At 42.5% G+C, this 13,069-nt stretch overlaps 1 protein-coding gene across 8 annotated transcripts in view; it reads right to left on the bottom strand.

The window, feature by feature from the left end:
• Nucleotides 1-9,373, bottom strand: part of SEC16B (SEC16 homolog B, endoplasmic reticulum export factor) — a 54,707-nt gene extending 45,334 nt beyond the window's left edge. For 4 of the 8 annotated variants that reach the window (XM_060643594.3, XM_078440767.2, XM_060643598.3 and 1 more), the window contains exon 1: nucleotides 9,082-9,373. The gene's annotated coding sequence lies outside the window, so the exon portion shown is untranslated. Of the gene's footprint in view, nucleotides 1-1,545; nucleotides 1,719-9,081 lie in introns of those variants that run through there. The other 4 variants (XM_060643597.3, XM_060643593.3, XM_060643601.3 and 1 more) reach the window with 3 other exon arrangements.
• Between the last annotated feature and the right edge of the window lie 3,696 nt (nucleotides 9,374-13,069).

Consider the following 13,069-nt stretch of genomic DNA (forward strand, 5'->3'; position numbering starts at 1 on the left):
TGGGACACAAAGGAGACAGAAACCGATGCAAATCATCTGCACACCTTGTTAAAGTGAGGTCCCCGCAGATGCTTAAGAGACGTGCTCCAAGGGGGAGGTGGAAAAAAAAAAAAAAAAGAACATTAAATCACAATAATAAAAACAAACAAAAAACCCTCTTCGTAACAGCGGGAATAACTGGATAATGTCCACACCTGCATCCCCAACAACATCTGAGACGCCGAGGCTCTCCTCGCAGGCATCTCCTGGCTGTGACTCTAAGAATGAGTCCAGGGGCGAAGGTTGGACACAGAGCAGCCCCCTGACTGCGGCAAAGCTACCACCTGGAGCCAGCCTTGGAGATGTGGGCCTCGTGGCCGCGGCCGGTCATTGGCTGCCAAGGCTTTGACCCCTTCCTTCAGCACAGCACGTGCCAGTCAGCAGTTCCAGTTACCAGGAAGACCGCGTGCCAGGAAAGTGTGGTCCGAGGGCCAGAGACAATTAGCCTGGCACAGGCACCGTGAGCCACCTGCCAACCCCGGGACTGTTGCTGTTGCTCTTACCACAAGTGAAGTGAAGGTTTGGGCACAAAGCAGATTTCCTACAGGAGCGAGGAACACTGTGTACAAGAGCTCCTTTAAATGCCACCTGCCCGGCTGCCTGCAAACTGGCCCTCCCTACATCCACCTCCACTGCCAAGAGCCAAGAAGTACATCACTCAAGAGAAAGAATTACCCCATTCTTCCCTATGAGCCTGGGCTGGCGGAGGTGGTCCACATTCCCCTCTCTCCAACCCTCCACCCCGTTTTGTTGATGCCCCCAATCCCAGGGGGCAGATGGATCTGTGACTTCTGACCTCACACCAAGTGCCAACAGGCTGAGGTGACTCACACAGCCACTAACGAGAAGAAAGGGCTGTAATATGCTCAGTGTGTTCTCCGAGCCAGCAAGGCTAATAGGACCCGAATTCCCCAGAGGAGCAGGACAACTTATTCCGGTGACCCCAGAATAACTAGCCTGCCTGGGAAGTGAATCTCAGCTCCAGCTCCCCTACCTCCTGGCTGCGTGAACTCAGCAAGTTAGTCTGTCTCCTTTTCATCATCTGTGAAACGGGGATAATAACAGAAGCTAACTCACAGAGGTATTATAAGGGTTTGATGAGATTAAAACCTACAAAATGTTTGGTGTATAGTAAATGCTCAATAAATGTTATTTTCCTGGAAATGCTGTAAAGTGCCTAGGAACTGTTATGCACAAATCATTAGTAAGGGATTAATTGAGTATCTATTACCACTGGGAAATCTACAGGTTCTTAATCCAGTGGGTCCCCCCCCCCCCCTTTGAGCCAGGAGATCAGGGGAAAATAGAGAAATGATGTCAAATACTGCATAGGACAAAAGGAATGAGTTAAAGCAAGATCATCAGAATTAGAAACTTCAACAATGCACAGCCCAATGCTTCTCACACCGCAGCACAGTACGTGCAGCCCCAGCGACGGTGCAGGATGCCACAGGATAAGCACCAATTTTAAGTTATAAGCAATTTTAAAATATATCTTAGAGGCACCTGGGTGGCTCAGTCAGTTGCATCCAACTTCAGCTCAGATCATGATTTCACAGTTCGTGGGTTCGAGCCCCGCGTCTGGCTCTGTGCTGACAGCTCGGAGCCTGGAGGCTGCTTCGGATTCTGTGTCTCCCTCTCTCTCTCTGTACCTCCCTCGCTCACGCTGTCTCTCTCTCTCAAAAATAAATAAACATTAAAAAAATGTTTTAATAAAATAAAGTGTATTTTAAGTTTGAGCAAATACAAATATTGTATTATTGAATATCAAGGAATAAAACTCACATTTGTATTAATTTTTACTATGAAGCATGAGACTCCAAAGAAATCTCACACTTGCAGTAGGACAAATAGACACATGCACGCACGCTCACACATTTCCATGCACATGCCCTGCACCCCCAGATCGCTCCCTGCCATTTACTGGAAACGTTTGAGAGACACATTCTGAACAAGAACAGACATCCAGACACATACTGATGAGCTGGAAAGAATCTCTAAAAAGCATCCATCCCTGCAGGTGAAGCAGTATCCATGCCAGGGAGACTCGGGCCAAGTCCTCACTCACAGCACAGACCCTTGGCCCCCCCAAGCTCCGTGGCTGGATTCAGATTCTCTACCACATAAGACTCCATAGGGTGCCCAGGAGTTCTGCGACTCTCTCGGTTTACCTGGGGCAGGAAGAGTTGGCTCTCCAATGAAGGTGAGTCCTCGGGCTCCTTATGGAAACCCACCCCAATATTTTAGAGTCAGGATGCCCTTCCTGATGTAGAACACACATGTGTGATTCAAGCTCTCCTTTGAACTCTTTGAACTGGGGAAAGCGGTCATGCCGCTCAGCCCCCTTCTCCTCTCCAGGTTACACAGCCCCAGTCCCACTGATGTTTCCTGATTAAATTTCCTTCCCTCAATCATTTTGAGTAGCAAAGTCCCAGCGGAAAGAAAATAGGAATTGAAATTTGGATTTAGGTTTAATTATGCCAGTTCCCAGCCATGTGTCTCAGGGGGGGAAAAATCACTGATTATCTATGAGACCCAGTTTCCTCATCTTTAAAATGAAGTCCAGAAAGTACATCACAGGGCTGTAATGTGCATGAAATGAAATGAACTATGGACAGACACCAAAGTGATTGTTAAAGGGGGAAGTGGGTTTTCAAAAAATCTTTGCCGTTCCCTTTTCCAGGTTCCTTACATTTGTTAAAAAGCGTGACATGCCATGCTTGTGACTATGGTGCAGTCAAGAGCTCAGGCTTTGTGGTCAGAGTTGGGTTTGAGTCCCAAAACCTACATGACTCGCTGGAAGACGTCCAGCCAATTACTTAACATCTCAGGCTAAGCATCCTCATTTGTTAAATGATTGCATAATAATAGATATCTTCACAAGGTTGTGGCAGGATAAATGAGATAATGTACAGCCCATTGTATGTCATAGGTGTTCAATTAATATTTGATGAATAAATACATGCATGATCTAGGAAAAGCACTTAGCGCAGCACCTACATGTATGAAGCGTTCAACAAATGCTTGTTGTTAATGTCATTGTTTCAGAGAGAACAGCAGTAGAGTTAGTCTCTACGCTCTTCAGGGTATATGTTCTTACTGAGTCTTCATTACTGCAGTTCATATTTAGTTTTTTATCTTAACTGTTCTTTATTATTGGCTTAGAATCGAATCTGAGACTATTGGTTTCTATTTGTATTCCTCCCTCTCTCTCTCACCGTAATTATCCATTACATTCACAACGTGTTTTCCCCAGAGATGCCCATCTTTGGTTCATTGTTTTCATTACCCAGTGGCATCAGTAGAGAGTGTGTTGGTTTGAGGACAATAAAAGCAAAACCAGAAAGTGTAGGAGATTTCACCAAACTCACATAGTGTGAGTACGTCATCAAGTGGAGGAAAATCAACCACAGGACTTCTAGTCAAAGTTTTGCTCGGGGAAGCATACTGGTTAGAGGGCGCCTGGGTGGCTCAGTTGGTCAAGAATCCAACTCTCGATTTCGGCTCAGGTTATGATCTCATGGTTTGTGGGTTCGAGGCCCACATCTGCACTGAGAGCGCAGAGCCTCTGCTTGGGATTCTGTCTCTCCCTCCCTCTCTTCCCCTCCCCTGCTCATTCTTGCTCATGCTCTCTCTCTAAATAAACAAATAAACATTTTTTAAATGAAAAGCATTCTGGTTAGGAATAGCCTTGTGACATATTTAACACAAAAATGCAATTATTCAGAAATCTATTCTATGGAAATACAATGATTACAATCTTCAAAGCTATCTATCCGTGTAAATAGGTTCATTCAACCTGTTATAGATATAGTCATAAAAATAAGAACTCAAAGATTAATTCCTGTATTTTCTCCTCGTCCCATTTGTTAGTCAGCATAACTGACTAACACTAACACTAACACTAACACTAACAAGGTGCATAACACTTTGCTGGTTCTCCTCCTCTGCCCACTGTTCCATGGACAGAAATAGCCTCTGCCTGTGCAGAGCGTGAGTGCACACACTTATTTTGGTGGCGCTCATGTCCCTGTTCTCTCAGTTTGGAATAAGTGACTGCAGATATAGCAAAGATCCCCAGGAGTGCTGTTCTAATGCTCAATTTAGCACATCAGGGCAATTTCCAGAGGAGCCACTTATGATGCCAAAAAACAAAGTTCAAACTTCAGTTTCTGGAGGACACTGAAGGGCATGTCAAGATGATGGAGAAGTTTCTTTTCTAAGCATAAATGTCTGCAGGTATCACAAGGGAGATGGCCAAAGTTCATTATTTTCTGGGAGGATCCCATAAATGAGCATTAGAAAGTCTTGGCATGCTGAGTAAATACTTACTGCCTTTCCCAACATTGTTTCTGTGATGTAGTTTCCGTACAAGCTTCCTGAGAATATTTCCTTTCTCGCTAAAGATGCAAGCACCATGACATTGACAGTATGACACCATGACCTCATGCTGGTCCCCGTGTCATTTGTTGAATGAATGATGTCATTAAATGAAACTGACTGGAGTATATAGCCTTACCCCTAGAGTGAAAATAATTATTTCCATCATTCAACAAATAATATGTGAGACAAATATGAGTTCATTATTTATTGTAATAAAAATGCTTTCTCCTATATCAGCTGACTCTACATAGTTTCTCTAATAAAACAGAAGGACTAGGCCAAAGGAACCCAAAAGAGTCCCTGCTCCTATTTAATAACCAGGAAATGGGTGAGAAACTGAGTACATTAGCCTGGAAGTAGGGGAAGGAGAGCAAGAGAGAATGTGTTCCCCACAGAAGGAGGGATATTAAAATGGCTCCGAGACAAAGGAGGGCCTGTGTCTTCGGCATATCATCAGTGGGTTTTATGTGTAGTGTGGTTGGAGCCTAGAATACAAAAATAAGTTGCTGAGGACTATGCCTGTGTCTTCCCAAAATTCGTATGTTGAAATCTAATCCCCAGTGAGAAGGTACTAGGAAGTAGAGCCTTGGAGGTGATGAGGCCACAGGATAAAGCTCTCTTGAATGGGATTAGGATTCTTCTAAAAGAAGCCCCAGAGAGCTCCCTGGCCCCTTCTGCCATGTGAAGACACAGTGCACACAAAGACTCAGAGGAACCAGGTCGCCTATGAACCAGGAAACAGACCCTCACCGGACACCGAATCTGCCAGCACCTTGATCTTAGTTTTCCCAGCCTCCAAAACTGTGAGGAATAATTTCCCATTGTTCATAACCCACCCATATGTTTATAATCCACCATCTAATGGTGAAGCAGACTAAGACAGCAGTGATATGAGCTGAGACTGAAGAAACTCTCTTAGCTGCCTCAGCCAGCCACATGGAGCAAAGTGCAGCCCCAGCTCTCCCCAATACCTAGACTGTCTGCACACAATATGGCGAACATGGGCTGTAGCTGCCGAGCATCCTATCCTCTGGCTTCTGGTAATAAATCATCAGTTTTTCTGTGATGAACTTCCCTGCCTCTATCAGTTTATATAGCATGTATGGGACTGACCATATCCCTCTCTCTAACAATGAACAAAATTCATACCTAGATAGTAAGAGTCTCGCAGCTCCCTGGCTACAGTGATTAATTCAGCAATTAGCACATGCCCAGGGACACATCCAAGAAGCATCCTCCCCAAACTTACACTTGGACTATTGAGAAAGAAATGTGTTTCCCATTGAGTTGACTGAGATAATAGAATATCAGCTTAAAGCCACAGACAGCCATCTGTCTACCATTCATTCATTCAATAATAGTTTACTGAAGAAAAATTATGTGCCTCATGCTGCTGTAGGCATTAGGGATACAGAAATAAGACACAATTCTATTTCTTAGATTTCTACCATCAACTGAAAAGGCAAATATAGTAAATTAATCACTTTAATAAAATATGATAATTGTTACAAAAGTTATTATATGATCCGGGAAAGACAGCCAACTCAGGCAAGGCTTCCTGAGATAGAAACATTCACGAAACCTTATTGGATAATTAGCACTTAACAGGGTGAATTGGGGCATGGGGGTGGTTCCAGAAGAGGAATCAGTAGGTACAAGGACATGGAGGGGATGTTCAGCTGGGCAGGCTCTGGTGACCCACCATATTCAATTGGACTAGAGGGTAATGCCTATTCAGGAAAATGGGAGAAAAGAGTCCGTATGGCCAAGCTGGGAATGAGTCATGAAGGTCTGGGATTTTTTGCTGAATACTATGAGGAGCATTTTTAAAAAATCACACAAGTCACAATGTAAAGAATGGTTTGGGGAGCGCCAGACTGAAGGCAGGGTGAGCCTTAAGAGGCAGTTGCCAACATCCTTCTTTTTAAAGTCCATGCAAACCAAACTAAAGCGCTGGTGGAAAGGCATGTGTGAGCAGGGGTGGGTGTCAGATTCGAGAGAGAATGAGGAAGCAGAATAAATGAATTTTAGGTTAGTTGAATTTACACAGCTCTGGCTTGGTGATGTCCCTGATGAAGACTGAAATGTATTTAACTGGAAGAAGCAGGTTTTGTGTGGAAAGGAAAGTTGAGGTGGCCATGGCAAATGGAGCTGCCTGCCGGACAATGTCCTTAAGGTGTCTCAGGCAGTGAATGAGTCAGGAGCTCCTGAGAGAAGTCTGCAGGAACTCACATTTGTGGTGGGTGAGATTTGTTTGTATGTTGCTTCTTTCCTAAAGATTTGTATGTGCTTTGATTTAGGTGTTATCAGCACCCAAGTCATAATTAAAATCATGGATATGGATGAGACTGTTGAGGAAGAGCGCAGATTTCAAATAATAATGATAATAATAATAATAACTTAAGGTAAAATCAGAGAAAAAGAAGTCCGTGTGAACTGAGAAGATATAAGTTAGAACAGCATCAAGAAAATCAAGGAAGGATAGCATGTCAAGAAAGAGGAAGAGGTAAAGAGAAAAAATGCAGTAAGAGATCAAGTTCTATAAGAACTTGAAAGCATTCCCTGGATCCCATAGGGTGGGCAGAATGATCTGAAAAGGGTAGACGGTGAGGAGAAACCCTGAGGGGTTGTTCACTGGGCTGATTGGTTGGATGGTTGGTATAAAATGGGAGACACTATAGTGGAAAGCCAATTAGACAAGAGACAGAAGAGATGGGGTAATAAAGGGAATGACTGATGGATGTGGTCCCCCAGGAGGCCAATGGGTATGGAGTTCATAGCCCAAGAGAAGGGATTACTCAGGGGTCAGGAAGTATACTTACGCCATTGAGGAGAGAGAGGGCAGTGAGGGACATAAGAATGACCATGTGGCTAATTTTGTGAGTGAGGCTAGGCAAAGCTGATGGGGGCGGGGGGAGGGGGGAAAGTATGCATACTAATTATATCAAAGAAATTGATTTTTTAAAAAAAGAAATTCATGTGATCCATCATTCTATTAAAACATGTTAATGAAACTCCCACAATTTCCAAGGCCAAAACTGACTGAGCTGATGGTGATAGATTTCAGGAAGCTAAGGATGCACTGCATAGTCACCAATGGTGGATATTTTCTAATTTTTTCTTTCTTCTTTTTTTTTAATGGTATTTTTTCTATTTTATTTGAAACCACAGCCTGGCTTATTTTTCACTCAGTTTAATTTCTTTCAAGCTGTAGCCTGTGAATCACACCTATTTCAAGCAGTTTTCGTTTTCCTTCGTGTCAGGCTTTTGTGTCTTTTCCCCCTCAAAGATCAGCAGCAGTTGAAAAGGTAACTGGTCCCGATCAATAACCATTTGAAAATAGAAACTCAGATATTTAAGATGAATCTGTATGGAATTGCTACCTTTAGGACTTCTTTCTTGGAAGCAACCTTTCCTCCTACCAATATCACATTGTAAGTGGGCCCATCCAGGAGGCTCCTTCAAGTTTCTATTACCTAACAATCACAATCTGATAAAGCCTGGTTGGTGATAAGTGAGGCCTGTTTCATAAATAAAGGTCCTCCCAGCCCTGTTCCCAAATTAGATGTGGAGCAAATTTAAGGCCGTGTGAAAATCTGTTCAGCAAGGGAAAACTCACACTAGGTGAGGAATCAGTTACTGAAGAGGTTATCCTTTCCAGCCCACTCATTTCATAGTACACAAACTGAAGCCCAGAGGGCCATATGGTTAATTGGGATCGAGGCCAGGACCCGATTCCAGGTCTCCTGACTCCCCACCCACTATTCTTTTGTCCTCTCCTAACATCTGTTTCTCCTGCTGGGCAGCAAACTCCCCAGGGCCAGGAACCTCTTTCACATAGTTCACTTAGCTGTCCCCAGCAGAGAGGTGACAAGCAAAACTGTGTTAGTCAGTTAGCCACACTCAGGGTGGATCGCTGTTGGTCATCTGTGAGATATGCAGAGGTCATGCAGAGATAAACGTCGGAGTAAAAGGTCTCAACAGAACAGAAAGAAAAATAAAATCACCAACCCATAAACACATGGTTTATGAACTCTGCAAATACCAGAGACTCTGGACACGCCTTCCAGGGTGGAAGCCTTGGGAACAGCAACTGTAGAGCCACTTCTTGCTAAGGGGTCCATGCCAGGGTTTCATTTGTCATTGGGTTGGCAGACACCCCACCCCAAGTCATCTATAGAGCTTGAGAACAGAAGTTTCCACATTGCGTCCAAGTCAGCCCTAACCAACCTGAATCCTCCTTAAAATATTTAACAGGCTCCCTTCTCTGCCCCAAACACTGTAACTGCTGAGGGCTCCTTCCATCTCCCCACAATCAAACCTGCCTAAAATTTTTATGCAAGTTGAAATCCCAGGTTCTCTTTGCACATTAGCAATGCATGCCATCCCACAGGGGACAGCCCCTGCGGCAGTATGCAGGCACTTTAAGGAGTTTGAAAGCAGCATTAGCCACAGTTGAAGTTTGTTTTGTAAGACAAGACCCTGTGAGGTTCTTCATTTTGCTGAAAACCATGTGCCAGCTTGATGCCTTTCTACTCTGGTTGAGACCAAATGCTTCTCAAATGAATCTGCTAGAAGAGTCTCTCGTGGGAATTGTATTCCCCCTTAGCATTCTTCAGTTTGAGTTTGGTTTGGTTAATGGTGAAAATAAGTACTTACATCTCTTGCCCCTAAACCAGGAGCGGCTGCTGTTGCTGCTTCTGCCATATCCCATCAAGACAGCCTGCTGTTACTCACAGCTGGCAGACAGTGTGAACTGATGCCACGTCAGCCGCCCAGAACCTTTCTGCTTCAGCAGCAGTTTCCCAACGGAATGATTTTCTATGTAGATCCTGAGGCTGGAAACATGATCTGACCACCATATTGAGAAGGTCTTCGTAAAAGACGCCACTACCTGAAATCAGAGAAAGAAAGTGCACGTCCTCCTTCGTGCGTCTAAATATTAGGTTGACTTTCTAAACACTCATGAAAGTGAGTTAATCATTGACAAAAAAAAAAAAAAAAAAAAAAAATCAGGATTAGAAACTGAAAAAGTAAAATTTGGAGACTTTGAATCAGTATTATAGAGTTTAGTTCATTTAAACATCATGAGCTTGGAGTGAAGTGAATTTCATTTAAAAAAATGAAAAAGTGAATGCTCATCAATAGGCAAATGGTTGAATATATTATGAAACACTTATGTCATGGTCTATTAGGATATCTAGTAACAAATAAGTTAGAGATACAGCAGTTGACTTGGAGGGGTTTCTATAGCATTTTAACCAAGCAAAAAAAAAGTATATATTATCCCATTTCGGGTTGTTATGACATCTTTGAGATGATATTATCCAATATGCTATCACTGAATCTCCCTTCCTGGGACCTTATACACACACACACACACACACACACACACACACACATATATATATATATATATGTAATTATATGAGTATTTGTGTATGTGCATAGATAAAAGTATATAAAAGACACATACCGGGCAGTTAAAACATTTCCTTTGCTTGAGGGAGAGAATTTGCATGGGCAATGGATGAGGGCGCAAGTAACTTTTTGCAAGCCTTCACAATAAGCAGCATTTGTTACATCCCATTCCTATAAAATTATCTGTATGCGAATGGTGTGTGTGCTTAAAGAGAAGCACATGTTAAGTTTACGAAGTGTTCATTAGATGTCTCCAGGTGCTGGAATGCCATCTGACTTTGATTTTTATTCTCCATCATTTTATGTATGCTTCAACTTTTTTCAAGGAAACATTTTTATTTACGTAACCAAAAGAAACAATAAAGCTGTTTCTATTATGTAAAAATTATTGACAAGTGGTGACTTGCCTGGACTGTTATGCTTCTGAACCCCTGTGCTGAATCTTAAACAGATTTTATTTTTTCCTCTGTGTGTTCCCAAAACACTTCAGAATTCTAAAGATGTTCTCGGGCTTATGTGGAACAGACAAGCCATGCCAAAGAGAAATGTAAAACACTTTTCGAGCCCAGACCTCACACAGCCCTCCTGTCCTTGAGGTTGGCGTCAGAGGCGGGTCACTTCTTCACCCTTCTGTGATGTGCAGAGGAAAGACCCCACAGCAGTGTTGCTAAGAGGGCAGTAATCCATCGTGTCTCAGATGGCGCCTGAGGGTGACCACAGATCACTTGGGGAAATGCCAATCGGGAAAAGAGAGAAGTTGGAAGCCACCAACCAATCCCTACACTCTAGCAACAGAGCCTAAAATTGGGAAATTAGCTCTCATTGATCAGTGACCAAGTAACCAACACAATCTACATAATTAAAACACAGGAAAGGTCACTGTGTATTCCCTGACTGCATTTTCTGAATTGAAATGAAGTGAGATAGATGAATACACTTGGACGTTAACTTATCTTAATTATGCAAACAACAAGATGGAAGTTTTTTTGAACTGGGGCAATCATAAAAAATTCACGACGTCCCATCACCATAAGGGCTCTGTATCAAGCAGATATGTGTATTAATCAGAAGGCATATATTGTATGTGTTTATTCATTACCCTGGAAGTGGGGAAGGTCCTGATTTTAAACTTAAATGAGGAAAAGGACTGATTAGGTAAAATTTCTGAATTATAGAACTGTCTTAAAAACAACTTTTTAAAAAGAAGTGTTGTTCTTTTAGTTGAAAAACTACAAAAATAATCCAAAGTAAAGTCCAAAATTTTTTAATTCTAAAAGGATTTTTAATTCAACCCATCATTTTAGATAGAAACAGAGATTTGGAGAGGTTAAAAAAACTTGCCCAAAGACATACAGGTAGAATTTAGGGCTTTGGCTCTCAGAGACCATCCCACAACATTGTGCTGTAAGTATTAAGAATAGATCCTGCCTGGGTGGCTCAGTTGGTTAAGCGTCTGACTTTGGCTCAGGTTCATGAGTTCAAGCCCCATGTCTGGAGCCTGCTTCAGATTCTGTGTCTCCCATTCTCACTCTACCCCTCCCCTGCTCACACTCTGTCTCTCTCTCTCTCTCTGTCTCTCTCTCTCTCTCTTTCCAAAATAAATAAACATTAAAAAAAGATTTTAAAAAAGAATAGATCCTGCCTAATTGACTTGTAATAACTAGAGAAGACACTCCTAATTATGCTCTTGCTTTGTATGCAAAGATCACCTCCTTAGATTTATGCAAAGAATAGTTAAATATGAACTGCATTTGCTATCTTGCCTGATGATTAGTTTGCTCTCTTTCATCTTGATAGTAATCACTCAACTAGACAAAATGAAGGATACATATAAACGTCCACAAAAAGCAGAATGTAAATAAATGCCAAATGCGGAATGCCAGTAATAAATGTTATAACAGATCAGGAGAGGAAGAGGCAAATATGGTAATTCTGAAAAATTACCATGGTAAAAGTGATGGAAGAAAATATTCAAAATACAAGCCTTCTTACTTGAGAATACTTATACTATTCAGGCTGTTATTGACAATATTGGGCCTTAACTGACATGGGACTCACGACCCTGATCTGAAGACAATCTTGTAGTCTCATTTTCCCTTACTTAAAAAAGACACGTTTGGAAAATGTGCGAAAAGCATACATCCATATATTCATAAACCTGCATTTTGCCTAGCTCAGACATCTTGGAGAAATTGGGGAAGTTCTAGACTTACCTGTATGTAACTAAACAACTAATAGAAAGTGGAAAATGCAAAGATTGTTAGGCTCCCAAATACAGACCTTCTGGCTCTCATAGGCACATTCATTCAAATATCATCAGCAGATTGGAGGTATTGGCTCAGTTTGCTGAGCCAAAATTCATGGCCAAAAACAAGTACAAATGTTTCTCCTTGAAAGAATTACAAGCTCCACCCCTTCAACTAAATTACTTACAAACAGCAGACCAAAATTCTCATGTTGACCCACCAGAAGACTGAGTCAAGTGATGGAAAAGCATCTTGAATTCCCCAAGAGACACACAGGGCAAAAAGACTGAGCAGAGGTGGTATATCACAGTGGTTATGTGTGTGGGCTCTGGGACCACACCACCAGGCTGGGGTCCTGGCTTGGCCATTCCCTGGATCCACTGATGTCAGATAAATCACTGAATCTCCCTTCCCTCGACCTCAGTTTCTATACCTGTAAAACAGAGTTAACAGTAACTACCTCCAGGATTGTCGTGAAGAGTACAGTAGGACTTTGAAGAACATGGATGGGGGTTGTAGCAACCACTCCCCAGCCCCCTGTGTAGTCGAAAATCCCTGTGTAACTTTGGACTCCCCCAAAATACTTAACTACTAATAGCCTACCATTGACCAGAAACCTTACTGATAGCATAGTCAATTAACATGTATTTTGTTTTTTTTTTTTTTTTTTTAACATTTTTTATTTATTTTTGGGACAGAGAGAGACAGAGCATGAATGAGGGAGGGGCAGAGAGAGAGGGAGACACAGAATCGGAAACAGGCTCCAGGCTCCGAGCCATCAGCCCAGAGCCTGACGCGGGGCTCGAACTCACGGACCGCGAGATCGTGACCTGGCTGAAGTCGGACGCTTAACCGACTGCGCCACCCAGGCGCCCCTTAACATGTATTTTGTATGGTATACGTATTGTATACTGTACTCTTACAATAAAGTAAGCTAGAAAAAGAAACTCATAAGGAAAATACATCTATAGTACTGTATT

This window comes from Panthera onca, chromosome F1 (genome assembly GCF_046562875.1).
Source record: "Panthera onca isolate mPanOnc1 chromosome F1, mPanOnc1 haplotype 2, whole genome shotgun sequence".
Lineage (NCBI taxonomy): Eukaryota > Metazoa > Chordata > Mammalia > Carnivora > Felidae > Panthera > Panthera onca.